This window comes from Nicotiana tabacum, chromosome 8 (genome assembly GCF_000715075.1).
Source record: "Nicotiana tabacum cultivar K326 chromosome 8, ASM71507v2, whole genome shotgun sequence".
Classification (NCBI taxonomy): domain Eukaryota; kingdom Viridiplantae; phylum Streptophyta; class Magnoliopsida; order Solanales; family Solanaceae; genus Nicotiana; species Nicotiana tabacum.
The window spans coordinates 96,743,224-96,757,380 of record NC_134087.1 but is presented as its reverse complement, the minus strand read 5'-3'; the positions used below and the strand labels follow the sequence as shown (position 1 = coordinate 96,757,380).

Here is a 14,157-nt window from a genome sequence, read left to right as displayed (position 1 = left end):
GGCCCCCGGGACCTCAACCAACCTTGCCGACCAATCCTCAAACATCATTCAAACTTGTTCCAACCTTCGGAACACTCAAAACAACATCAAAACACCTATTTTTCATCGGATTCAAGTCTAAGAATTCCAAAAACTCTAAAAATACTCTTTCAATCAAAAAGTCTTTCAAACCTTGTCTGAATGACCTGAAATTTTGCACACACGTCACAATTAACACAAAGGATCTACTCCAACTTCCGGAATTCCATTCTGACCCTCGGATCAAAATATCACTATCGAACCGGAAACTTCAACAATTCAACTTTCGGCATTTCAAGTCCAAATTAGCTACGGACCTCCAAAACACAATCCAAACGCGCCCTTAAGCCCGAAATCACCCGACGAGGCTAACAGAACCATCAGATTTCCATTCCGAGACCGTCTTCACACTATTCTAACTACGGTCAACTCTCCAATACTTAAGCTCTCATTTAGGGACTAAGTGTCCCAAAACTCTCTGAAACTCAAAACCGAACATCCCGACAAATCAAAATAACAGAAATAAACTTGGGAAAAGTAGTTAATAGGGGATTGGGGCATTAATTCTTAATACGACCGGCTGGGTCATCACAATATCAAACAAACTAATACTAACTGATGTACTCAAATTAAGCTGAACTAACACCATGTATTAACAGAGAAAGAGCTTTAAACAAATTCAGAGACTCAACATCAAGCACAAGCGCAGCCTAAACAGTTAGCTAAAATAACTAATATAGTTGTAGATCAACAGAGATAGAACTTTAAACAATTTAATGGCTCGAAAATACTAGATCCATAAAGTCATGAACAAATATATCACAAACAATTATAATTTTTATTCATAAGCTGTCACGACCCAAAACCCGGACCCGATCGTGATGGCGCCTCTCGTGAAGACAAGGCCAGCCGACACGTCCTATTTTCCATTAATTAACAGTTAAGCATTTAAGAACAGTCTAAACATGATAAAATAACTCTAAAATGACAATAACAACATAAGTACACAGAAGAACATCCATACACATCCCTAACCAGGGTGTCACTAGTCATGAGCATTTATAAGTCATAATACAATCCCGCTAGAACCATGAATTTGTATAAAAGTCTGAAAATGAACAGAAGCAATAAAGGAGTAGAGACATAGGGCTGCGGATGTCAATAACTACCTCGTAATCTCCGAAAGCCCACCTGAAGCTGGAGGAATAAACACTCGGGAGCGGAACCAACTACGCCTGAATCTGCACACAGGGTGCAGGAAGTAAAGTGAGTACTCCAACTCAGTGAGTAACAAATGTAAATAATGACTGAAAGTAAGAAAACACGTAAGGCATATTGCATTCTATAATGAAGCAGTACAACCATTTAAAGCAGTAAACAATGGAAAGTCAAGTAAAATCCTCTTTCAACAAGTAAACAAGTAATTGACAGGTAATTAAGATAAAGCAACCAAATAGAAGTTCGCCCCTCGGGCGCAGTATCACCACATCCGCCCTTCGGGCAACATCTCAGAGCAATAATAGCCCCTCGGGCTCAATCTCACATCACAATAGGTACCCGCGCTCACTGGGGTGTGCAGACTCCTGGAGGGGCCCCTTAGAGCCCAAGTGTAATAACAAGTCATCTCGTGGCATCAAATCTAGGCCCTCGGCCTCATATAAATCAAGCTACCTCATGGCGTACATATCTCAGTCCCTCGGCCTCAAATCAGTATCAGTGTTTCCTCACAATGTAGGCCCCCGGCCTTACTCAGTCCAAAATCATCACAAGCCTCTCGGGCAATAGTAAAACAGTGTTTCTCAGCCCAAATATCATATAAGTCTTAAAACTGAGTAAGCATGGCTTAGTAGTAAAACAGTGGAAATTAACATGGCTGAGTTCAAGTATAAGGTCAAAACAGTGAGGAAAATATCAATAAAAATCCCCGAAGGGTTCAAATAGTTGGCACTAGGCCCAAATATGACATTCAGCCAAAATAATGATGATAACAAATAGTTTTCAATCAAATACGCGGTAAAATCATCAATAGGGACAGACCAAGTCACAATCCCCAATAGTGCATGACCTCACGCTCGTTATCGAGCGTGTGCCTCACCTCAATATAGCACTATAGTGTGCAAATCCGGGGTTTCAAACCCTCAGAACATCATTTACAATCATTACTCACCTCGAACCGGCTAAATCTCTAGCTCGCTATGCCTTTGCCCCTCGAATCGGCCTCCACGCACGTCGAATCTATCCAAAATCAAAACGAGGACATCAAAATATGTTAAGGGAAGGAAGCCCAAGCGAAAAAAATCAATAAAGGGCACAATTCCGAAATTACCAAAACCCGACCCCCGGTCCCATGTCTCGGAATTCGAATTTTTTTACATTAATAGGTTCCTCATCTCCCCACGAGTTCATACATATCAAAAGTTCTCAAATCCGACCCCAAATGGTCCTTCAAATCCACAATTAAAGGCCTAGGTTTCCAAGCCCTAGTTTCCCCAATTTTAACCTTTGATTTCCATAATTTCTAGTTCCAATCCATGAAATAATAGCATAGGAACAAGTTTTAGGTCCAAATTCCTTACCTCAATGAAGTTCTCTAGAAATCCCCCTCTCAAATCGACCAAGAAGCTCCAAGCCGAAGTCCAAATGTGAAATAACTCAAATTCGCGAAATGAAATAACTTATGTGTTCTGCCTAGACCTTTCCGCATCTGCGGCACTTCAACCGCATTTGTGGTACCGCATTTGCGGTTAAATCCTCGCTTCTGCGAAATTCACTTAAGATCCCAAAATCGCATTTGCGATAAGCCATCCGCACCTGCGACTATGCAGGTGCGGTCCCACACAACATCTGTGGTTCCTGGAAAGTCCTCAACAATCCTCTTCTGCGGCTCCTCTTCCGCACGTAGGGTGCCGCACCTTGCGGTCCCTAAACCGCAGGTGCGAAAACACCAGAAGCAACAAAACTTCAAAAGCTGCAATAACATCTCAACTCCTCCGTTAACCATCCGAAATCCCTCCGAGGCCCCTGGGGCCTCAACCCAAAGCACAAACATAACCCAATACCTTATTCAAACCTGTTTCAATCATCAAAACACCTCCAACAACATCAAATCTACCAAAACACATCGGATTCAAGCCTAAGTTTATAAAATCTTCCTAATTCCGCTTTTGATAAAAAAAACCAACCAAACCACGTCTGAATGACCTGACATTTTGCACATACATCACAAATGACACAACGGAGCTACTACAACCCTCAGAATTCCATTCCGACTCCTATATCAAAATCTCGCCTACCAACCGGAAATCGCCAAAATATCGACTTCGCCAATTCAAGCCTAAATCTACTCCAAACCTCCAAAACCCATTCCGTTCACTCTCCTAAGTCATAAATAACCTCTAGAAGCTAACTGAACCATCAGAACTCACATCCAAGCCCTCTAACATGTAAGTCAACATCCGGTTGACTTGTTCACTTAAGCTTCCTCAAAAGAGACTAAGTGTCTCAAACCTTACCAAAATCATTCCGGATTCGATCTGACCAACCCGATACCATAAAACACAGATAACGAAGCATAAAAAAGCAGAAATGGGGGAAACAGAGCGGTAACTCATGAGATGACTGGCCGGGTCGTCACATCCTCCCCAACTTAAACAAACGTTCATCCTCGAACGAGTCAAGAAACATACCTGAAGCCTCAAATAGGTGAGGATATGCGCTCGGTCTCCCAGGTAGCCTCCTCCACGGGCCGACCTCTCCATACTTTCACTGAAGCTATATCATTTGACCTTAACTTCCGAACCTGACGACCCAAAATAGCTACTGGCTCCACATCATAAGTCAAATCATCATCCAACTGAATCGTGCTGAAATCCAGAACATGAGACGGATCCCCAATATACTTTCGGAGCATAGAAACATGAAATACCGGATGCACACTCGACAAGTTGGGTGGCAAAGCAAGTTCATAAGACACCTCCCCAATCCTTCGAAGCACCTCAAAAGGCCCAATAAACCGAGGACTCAACTTCCCTTTCTTCCCAAATCTCATAACACCCTTCATGGGTGAAACCTTCAGCAGAACCTTCTCGCCAACCATGTAGGACACATCTCGAACCTTCCAGTTAGCATAACTCTTTTGTCTCGACTGCGCTGTACGAAGCCTCTCCTGAATCACCTTCACCTTTTCTAAAGCATCCTGCACCAAGTCTGTCCCCAATAGCCTAGCCTCACCGGGCTCGAACCAATCAACTGGAGATCTACACCGTCTCCCATGCAAAGCCTCATATGGAGCCATCTGAATACTCGACTGGTAGTTATTGTTATAAGCAAACTCTGCAAGTGGTAGAAACTGATCCCATGACCCTCCAAAATCAATGACACAAGCACGCAACATGTCCTCCAATATTTGAATAGTGCGCTCGGACTGCCCGTCTGTCTGAGCATGAAAAGCTGTGCTTAACTCAACCTGAGTACCCAACTCTCGCTGCACAGACCTCCAAAACTGCAATGTAAACTGAGTGCCCCTATCTGAGATGATAGAAACTGGGACACCATGCAAACGAACAATCTCCCGGATATAGATCTCTTCCAACCGCTCTGAGGAATAGGTAGTACACACAGGAATGAAGTGCGCGGATTTGGTCAACCGATCCACAATCATCCAAATAGCATCGAACTTCTTCAAAGTCCGTGGAAGTCCAACAACAAAGTCCATAGTGATCCTCTCCCACTTCCACTCAGGAATATCCATCTGCTGATGCAAACCACCCGGTCTCTAATGCTCATATTTCACCTGATGACAATTGAGACACCGAGCTACGAATCCCACAATATCTTTCTTAATTCTTCTCCACCAATAGTGTTACCTCAAATCCTGGTACATCTTCGCAGCACCCGGATGAATAGAATATGCGAGCTATAGGCCTCCTCCAGAATCAACTCCCAAAGCCATCCACATTGGGCACACAAATCTGGCCCTATATCCTCAATACCCCATCATCACCAATGGTCACATCTCTAGCATCATCATGCCGAACTCTGTCCTTAAGGACAAGCAAATGCGGATCATCATACTGGCGCTCTCTGATGCGATCATATAAGGAAGACAAAGAAACCACACAAGGCAATACCCGACTGGGCTCCGAAATAGCCAGCCTCACAAACCGATTGGCCAAGGCCAAAACATCAACTGCAAGAGATCTCTCCCCAACTGGAATATATGCCAAACTCCCCAAACTCACTGTCTTTCGGCTCAAAGCATCGGCCACCACATTGGCCTTTCCCAGATGGTACAATATAGTGATATCATAATCCTTAAGCAACTCCAACCACCTCCGCTGCCTCAAATTGAGATCCTTCTATTTGAACAAGTGTTGGAGGCTATGATGATCAGTAAACACCTCACAAGACACACCATACAAGTAGTGTTTCCAAATCTTCAACGCGTAAACTATGGCAGCCAACTCCAAATCATGAACGGGGTAGTTCTTCTCATGGGGCTTCAACTGACGAGAAGCATAAGCAATAACTCTACCCTTCTGCATCAACACACAACCAATCCCAACTCTCGAAGCATCATAATACACGGTATATGAACCTGAAGTTGATGGTAAAACCAACACTGGAGCTGTGGTCAAAGTTGTCTTGAGCTTCTGAAAGCTCTCCTCACACTCATCCGACTATACAAATGAAGCACCCTTATGATTCAACTTGGTCAAAGGCGATGCGACGGATGAGAATCCCTGAACAAACCAGCGATAATAGCCTGCCAAACCAAGAAAGCTACGAATCTCTATGGTTGAGGACGGTCTGGGCCAACTCTGAACCGCCTCTATCTTCTTCAAATCAACCTGAATACCCTTATTGGACACCACGTGCCCCAAGAAAGCCACTGAACTAAGCCAAAACTCACACTTGGAGAATTTTGCATAGAGCTTCTCCTCTCTCAATCTCTGAAACACAACTCTCAAATGTTCTACGTGCTCCTCCTGACTACACGAATATACCAGAATATCATCAATGAAGACTATGACAAACGAGTCAAGATAAGCCCGAAACACACTGTTCATCAAATTCATGAATGTTGTTGGGGCATTGGTCAGCCCAAAAGACATCACCAAGAACTTATAATGGCTATATCTGGTCCTGAAAGCGGTCTTTAGCTGTATCCGAGTCCCTGATCTTTAGGTGGTAATAACCTGAACGGAGATCAATCTTGGAGAACACCCTCGCTCCTTGAAGCTGGTCGAATAAATCATCAATGTGAGGCAAAGGATACTTGTTCTTAATTGTTACCTTGTTCAATTACCTATAATCAATGCACATTCTCATTGTGCCATCCTTTTTCTTCACAAACAGAACCGGCGCACCCCAATGTGACACACTAGGCCGAATGAACCCCTTATCAAGGAGTTCCTAAAGCTGCTCTTTTAACTCCTTCAATTTCACTAGTGCCATACAATACGGCGGAATAGAAATGGGCTGAGTGCCGGCACCAGGTCAATACAAAAATTGATATCCCTGTCCGGTGGCATGCCCGACAGGCCTACAGGAAACACATCGGGAAAATCCCTCATAACTGGGACAGAATCAATACTGGGAGTCTCAGCTCTGACATCCCTCACAAACGCTAGATATGAAAGACAACCCTTCAAGAAAGAGATCACTCTACTAGGGACATAATCAGTCACACCTCGCCACTCAATCCATGGCACACCCAGCATAGCCAATGTGACTGTCTTAGCATGACAGTCCAGAATAGCATGACACAGAGATAGCCAATCCATGCCCAAAATGACATCAAAATCCACCATGCTCAATAATAATAGACCCACTCGGGTCTTCAGACCTCCAATAGTCACCACACACGACCGGTACACACGGTCTACAACAACAGTATCGCCCATCGGGGTAGATACATGAACAGGTAAAGCAAGTAAATCACAGGGCGTACCTAAATAACGAGCAACGTATGATGACACATAAGAAAAGGTGGAACCGGGATCAAATAATACAGAGGCATCTTTGTGGCAAACTAAAACAATACCTGTAATGACAACATCTAAAGCAATAACATCGGGTCTGCCCGAGAGTGCATAGAAATGGGCCTGACCGCCCCCTGATCGACCTCTCCCTCTAGGGCGACCCCTGACTGACTGACCTCCACCCCTAGTTGGCTTAGCGGGTGGTGGTTAAGAAACTGGCATTGAAGCTGATGACTGACCCCTCTACTGGGATGAACTAGCAAAACGACGAAGACACTGCCTCCATATGTGGCCCATCTCGCCACACTCATAATAACTCCCAGGTTCTAGAGAAGGGGACTGAAGGGAACCCCTCGCACTGGAGTGACTAGCAGATGCACTCGGCATAGAAAAACCCTGAACTGATGGAGCATGGGTCGAACTCTGAGCTGGAAGGGCACTAAGTGATGACTGGACCTGATGAGAACCGTGATAACCATGACCCAACGATGCCCCATGATAACCCGGGCGAGCTGGCTGAGCAAACCTGAATGAACGGCCTCTTCCGTGCTAAAATTGACCCCTCGAATGAGCACCATTGTAACTACCAGATCCTCGAGGCCTCTTAGCCTCCCTCTCCTCTCACTCTTGGCGACGAACAGACTCAATCTCATGGATGATATCCACAACCTCCTTGAAAGTAGCACCAGATACTCTCTCCCTAGTCATAAGAATACGGAGCTGATAAGTAAGACCATCAACAAATCTCTAAGACCATCAACAAATCTCCTGATCCTCTCTCGATCTGTCGGAACCAACCAGATGGCATAACGAGCCAACTTAGAGAACCTCAACTCATACTACGACACGGTCATATCCCCCTGTCGCAACCACTCAAACTGCCTACGCAGCTCCTCTCTGCGAGACTGCGGCACATACTTCTCCAGAAAGAGAACAGAAAACTGCTGCCAGGTAAGGGGTGCTGCACCAACAGGCCTACGCCTCTCAAAATCCTCCCACCAAGTAAAAGCAGCTCCTGAAAACTGATAGGTGGTAAAAACGACCCTGCTGGTCTCTAGAATACCTGCAGTACGAAGCATCCTCTAACACTTATCCAAAAAGCCCTGGGCATCCTCGCACTCTACGCCACTGAAGGTCAGAGGTTGCAATCTACCAAACCTCTCCAACCTACATTGCTCATCCTCCGACATGACAGGAACTACATAGTTCTGAGCAGCTGCGACCGACTGGGCTGGATGTGCCCCCGGTGTCTGAAGTCCCTGCACGACCTGCTCAGGTGTGCGAGCGGCGGGAGTCTGATTGCCTCTCCCGGCCTGAGAAGTAGCTGCGACTGTAGTGGCTGAAACCGCCTGAGCCAGGCTAGTGCAAATTGATAAGATCTGAGCCAAGGCCTCCTGAAGACCCGGAATCACGATGGGTACAGCTGGTGCCTGAACTGGTGTTGTTGGAGAATCCGTAGCTGGGACCTAGTCCTGAACTGGGGCAGCTGGTGGATCCACAGGTGCTGCCCTCACCGCTCTGCCTCTACCACGACCACGGCCGCGTTCTAGGCCTCTAGTGGCCACAGTTGGTGGCACTGGTGGTCATCCACCCTGTCCGGTAGCGCGTGTCCTCACCATCTATGAAAGAATAGAATAACAGAAGTTTAGTGCTCGGATCAACAAGTTCGCACGACAAGAATTTAAAGAATATGAAGTTTTTCCTAAAGGTACTACAGCCTCTCGAGGATAAATAAAGACGTCTCCGTGCTGATCCGCGAGACTCTACTAAACCTGCTCATGACTTGTGAGACCTATGTAAATAAGAGCATTTAGAGTGTCACGACCCAAAACCCAGAACCGGTTGTGATGGCGCCTCTAGTGAAAACAAGGCCAGACGACACTTCCTATTTTCCATTTATTAGTAGTTAAGCATTTAAGAACAGTCTAAACATGATAAAATAACTCCGAAATGACAATAATAACATAAGTACGCAGAAGAACACTCCTACACAGCCCTAATCAGGGTGTCACTAGTCATGAGCATCTATAAGTCATACTACAATCCCGCTAGAACCATGAATTAGTACAAAAGTCTGAAAAGGAACAGAAGCAATAAAGGAGTAGAGACACGGGGCTGCGGACGTCAACAACTACCTCGTAATCTCCAAAAGCCCGCCTGAAGCTGGAGGAATCAACACTCGGGAGCGGAACCAGCTATGTTGAATCTGCACACAGGGTGCAGGGAGTAAAGTGAGTACTCTAACTCGGTGAGTAACAAATATAAATAACGACTGAATGTAAGAAAACACGTAAGGCACAAAGCATTCTATAATGAAGCAGTAAAACCATTTAAAGCAGTAAAACAGTGGAAAGTCAAGTAAAATCCTCTTTCAACAAGTAAACAAGTAATTGACAGGTAAATAAGATAAAGCAACCAAATAGAAGTTCGCCCCTAGGGCGCAGTATCACCAAATCCACCCCTCGGGCAACATCTCAGAACAATAACAGCCCCTCGGGCTCAATCTCACATCACAATGGGTACCTGCGCTCACTGGGGGTGTGCAGACTCCTGGAGGGGCCCCTTACGACCCAAGCGCAATAACAAGCCATCTCGTGTCATCAAATCTAGGCCCTCGGCCTCAAATCAGTATCAGTGTTTCCTCGCAATGTAGGCCCCTACCTTACTCAGTCCAAAATCATCAAAAGACTCTCGGGAAATAGAAAATAGTGTTTCTCAGCCCAAACATCATTTAAAATATCATTTAAGTCATAAAAATTGAGTAAATATGGTTGAGTAGTAAAACAGTGGAAATTCATGACTGAGTTCAAGTATAAGGTCAAAACAGTAAGGAAGATATCAATAAAAATCCCCGAAGGATCGAATAGTTGGCACTAGGCCTAAATATGGCAATCAACCCAAATAATGATGATAGCAAATAGTTTTCAATCAAATACGCGGTAAAATCATCAATTGGGACGGACCAAGTCACAATCCTCAATAGTGCATGACCCCATGCTCGTCATCAAGCGTGTGCCTCACCTCAATATAACACTACGGTGTGCAAATCCAGGGTTTCAAACCCTCAGAACATCATTTACAATCATTACTCACCTCAAACCGGCTAAATCTCTAGCTCGCGATGCCTTTTCCCCTCGATTCGGCCTCCACACGTGTCGAATCTATCTAAAATCGGAACGAGGACATCAAAATATGCTAAGGGAACGAAGCTCAAGCGAAAATAATCAATAAAGGGCATAATTCCGAAATTACCAAAACCCGACCCCCGGGCCCACGTCTCGGAATTCAAAATTTTTTACATTAATAGGTTCCTAATCTCCCCACGAGTTCATACATATCAAAAGTTCTCAAATCCGACCCCATATGGTCCTTCAAATCCACAATTAAAGGCCTAAGTTTTCAAGCCCTAGTGTCCCCAATTTTAACCTTTGATTTCCATAATTTCTAGCTTTAATTCATGAAATAATAGCATAGGAACGAGTTTTAGGTCCAAATTCCTTACCTCAATGAAGTTCTCTAGAAATCCCCCTCTCAAATCGCCCAAGAAGCTCCAAGTCGGAGCTCAAAAATGGTGAAATAACTCAAATTCGCGATATGAAATAACTTATATGTTTTGCCCAGACCTTTCCGCAGCTACGACACTTACCAAATTCCCAAAATCGTATCCGCAATAAGCCATCCGCACCTGCGACTCCGCAGGTGCGATCCCACACCGCATCTGCAGTTCTTGGAAAGTCCTCAACAATCCGCTTCCGCGGCTCCTCTTCCGCACGTGCGGCGCCGCACCTACGATCCCTAAACTGCAGGTGCAAAAACACCAGAAGCAGCAAAACTTCAGCAGCTGCAATAACATCTCAACTCCTCTGTTAACCATCCGAAATTACCCCGAAGCCCCCGAGGCCTCGACCCAAAGCACAAACATAACCCAATACCTTATTCAAACTTGTTCCAATCATCAAAACACCTCCAACAACATCAAATCTACCAAAACACATCGGATTCAAGCCTAACTTTCTATAATCTTCCAAATTCCGCTTTTGATAAAAAACCCAACCAAACCACGTCCGAATGACCTGACATTTTGCACACAATCCAAATAACACAATGGAGCTACTACAACCCTCAAAATTCCATTCCGACCCCTATATCAAAATCTTGCCTACCAACCGGAAATCGCCAAAATATCAACTTCGCCAATTCAAGCCTAAATCTACTCCAAACCTCCAAAACCCATTTCGATCATGCTTCTAAGTCATAAATCACCTCTCGAAGATAACCGAACCATCAAAACTCACATTCGAGCCCTCTAACATATAAGTCAACCTCCGGTTGACTTTTCCACTTAAGCTTTCTCAAAAGAGACTAAGTGTCTCAAACCTTACCAAAATCATTCCGGATTCGATCCGACCAACCCGATACCATAAAACATGGATAACGAAGCATAAAGAAGTAGAAATGGGAAAAACGCAGCGGTAACTCATGAGATGACTGACCGAGTCATCACATAAGCTCAAATAGAGAAAAATGTGTGAATATTTACATACCTAATAGCATAAACATCAGAGAACCAACCAAATAATGTTCTGAAAACAAAGGATGTTGTTCAAGCCAACAGGAAAGAGAAACAACAACAAACTCTTCAACCATCCAGAAAAAATGTTAACACCAAAAACTAGAGGAACTGCAAACTTGCTTTTCAAATTCTAATTTTACTCTTCCTAATTTGAAACCTTTTATTTTTTAGATATGAAATCCAATACTTAAATTCCAGAATTTTGTTTGTAGCTAAGTTGGGAGTGCCTTTTTCGTGTGTGAGTGAGAAGAGGTGTGTGAAGGTGAGAAATTGAGAGCGAATGAGAGAATAAAATGTGTATCTGTCAAAATGCAGAAAGTTAATGCCAAGTGAATGAGTATTGTGAGAAATTTTATTTTGAGTGAGATATGACATGTAATACTTAAGTGAGAGCATTGATTGCTTGCCAAATGGCACCTGTGGGACCCGCAATTAATGAAAAACTAAAAAAAATACTCCCTCTCTCTCTCCACCAAACCGTTCCCCAGTCCCTCCACCACCCTTTCACCCCTCCCCGCTTCTCTCTCTTCCACTTTCTTCTTCTCCCAATACACCCCCCTCTGTCAAATCTCCTCATATTCTTTTCACAATTTCACAATCTACTAATGAAACTTTTATGTTCAAAATTTGAAACACAACATCCATGTATCTTTGTCCCCTGTATTAAGAACGAAAGAGTCTTTTATTCATTGGGTTCAACAATTATTAGTAAAATTAATATAGTCCCTCCCAAAATTATCGATCTACTAATGTGAAAAGTTACCTTTTTTTTTGCACGTGTATATTTCTCTCTAATCTTGTGTATATATACAAAATATTTCACTTTTTTATTGATTTTTAATTTGTATATCAATGGCAGGTCAATTAAACAAAATTGATGGGTTAGGTCTAGAAAACTTAAAATATCGAAAAAGTTTCGAATCATGAGCATTGTTTAATTTTCTACAGTGTTCAAACTATTTATAAAGACTGAAATACATAGAAACTTGAAATATTTTTTGAAACTGAAAAAGATAATAGTAGATGGGTTGTTTTTCTATACGGTGATGGGAGGAGGAAGAAGAAGAAGAAGAAGAAGAAGAAAGAGAGAGGAGCGGGTTTTGGGGGCACTGGGACCGGTTTGGTGAATGAAGAGAGAGATGGAATATTTCTTTTAGTTTTTCATTAATTGCGGGTCCCACAGGTGCCATTTGGCAAGCAATCAATGCCCTCACTCAAGTATTATATGGCATATCTTACTCAAAATAAAATTTATCGAGTATTGTGTGCAGAAATCAGAGAATCTATTTCAGTTATTTTGTTTTCTTTTTACTCTATCCTCCTTTAGTTATTTACCTGACCTTCCCCGTTATTTATTGCTAAATGGTTTTTCTCTCTCTTCTAGAAGTCACTTTAAGCTGTAACAAAAAAGATCCTACTATGTTTTAATTTCCTTAAAGCCCCTTTAAGTCTACTCTGCTTTTACATTTACCCCAGCACAAACTTGGGCCTACGACCAACATGCCTAACACCAATACAATTCAAAACCCCAAACCAACTAGCAGGCCTGTCTGTTCACTAAGACAGACCCAATCTTTCCAAAAATTAACCGACTGGAAACCTAAATCTACCTATGACAAAATTGATAATTCAACTAAACACCAATTAACAATAAGACAAATCACTATGCAAATGATCTAATTAAATATGCGATTAGCAGTCAATCATAACTTCATAACTAAACGACGCAATTCAAACCTAACATGGCAACTGCTAATTTTAGTTCACCTTTAAACAACAAGAGATAAAGAAGGTAAAGAAGAGAAAGATAAAAAAGAAAAGATTACCTAATGTGATCAATTGAAGCGACAAAAGGATCTCTAGATGGCTCCGATCGGTCAAACGCCGATAGACCGAAATTCGGCCACTAATAAATGGACCAAATCTTATATCAATTGGTGTCTCTTGTTAAGAGATTTCCATTAATGTAAATTTCAACCGTAATCATGGCCGAATTGATTGAAAATCAGGAAAAGGGAAAATTTAAGCTTTTCTAGGGGTTTTAGATCTACAAATCGTTAATTTCATGAAAGATTTGAAGGAAATGGTTAGTGGATTCGGAGAGAGGAGAGGATAGAGGTTATGAGGTAAAAATTTGTGTGATGACCCGATAGGTCATTTTTAGTTTTAGCCTTCATTTCTATAATAAAAACCTCGATTAGCTTCGTTCAGCCTTCTTTCATTTACGTGCGCAGTCCGTGTATTTTTCCAGAAGGTATTTATGTAAAAAATATTGTTGAAAATGTGAAATCGTGCTTTAAAACTCAATTGAGATGACTTCGGTTAACGTTTTAAGAAATCGGACCGGGATCAGTATTTTGACGGTCCCGATGAGTCCGTATCGTGATTTGGGACTTGGACGTATACCCGAAATCGAATTTAGAAGTACCTTGCTTGATTTGACGTATTTGTTTGAAAAATTAGAAGTTTAAAGGTTTAAATAAATTCCAAGTTTGACTGTAGTTTGACTTTGTTACTTCCGGGTTCGGATTTTAGTTCTCGAACTTGGTATAAGTTCATTACAGTTTTATGGCTTGTTTGCAA

The 14,157-nt window shown here is 42.9% G+C and overlaps 1 long non-coding RNA gene across 1 annotated transcript; it reads right to left on the bottom strand.

Moving 5' to 3' along the window:
- Nucleotides 1–907: 907 nt before the first annotated feature.
- On the bottom strand, nt 908–13,705 carry LOC142163589 (uncharacterized). The gene is made up of 4 exons (XR_012694537.1): nt 13,401–13,705; nt 9,137–9,207; nt 2,186–2,253; nt 908–1,259 (listed from the first exon to the last, which is right to left on the bottom strand). It is a non-coding gene; the product is annotated as an uncharacterized LOC142163589 (long non-coding RNA).
- Between the last annotated feature and the right edge of the window lie 452 nt (nt 13,706–14,157).